The following is a 336-nucleotide window of genomic DNA, read 5'->3' as shown; positions in this document are numbered from 1 at the left end:
ACAACTGGGTTGTGGTTTAGTTATTGGTCTTGGGAAGTCAAGCGTGAAGATTTGAAATGATCATTTCAGTAACTGGATGGACGAAGAAAGGTATGTGAGTTTTTGAGATATTGTACTGAAAAATTTATGAGGATGAAGTTATAGATAATTAGTTCTTAGGAAATGCTTATGGGGAACGTTTGAGAAATAATTCTTTAGGACGTTCGATTGTTAGGATTCTTTCAGTTCGTATCTCGGTGAATGTTGAGAGGGAATGAGAATCCAGCGAGTGAACCAAATATTGGAAAATGTACCAAGAAATTTGTGGAGCAGCACATAGAGATGTAGCTTATGACA

This window comes from Cicer arietinum, chromosome 6, assembly GCF_000331145.2.
Source record: "Cicer arietinum cultivar CDC Frontier isolate Library 1 chromosome 6, Cicar.CDCFrontier_v2.0, whole genome shotgun sequence".
Classification (NCBI taxonomy): domain Eukaryota; kingdom Viridiplantae; phylum Streptophyta; class Magnoliopsida; order Fabales; family Fabaceae; genus Cicer; species Cicer arietinum.
The sequence above is the reverse complement of the archived record's forward strand: the minus strand, read 5'-3'. Positions refer to the sequence as shown.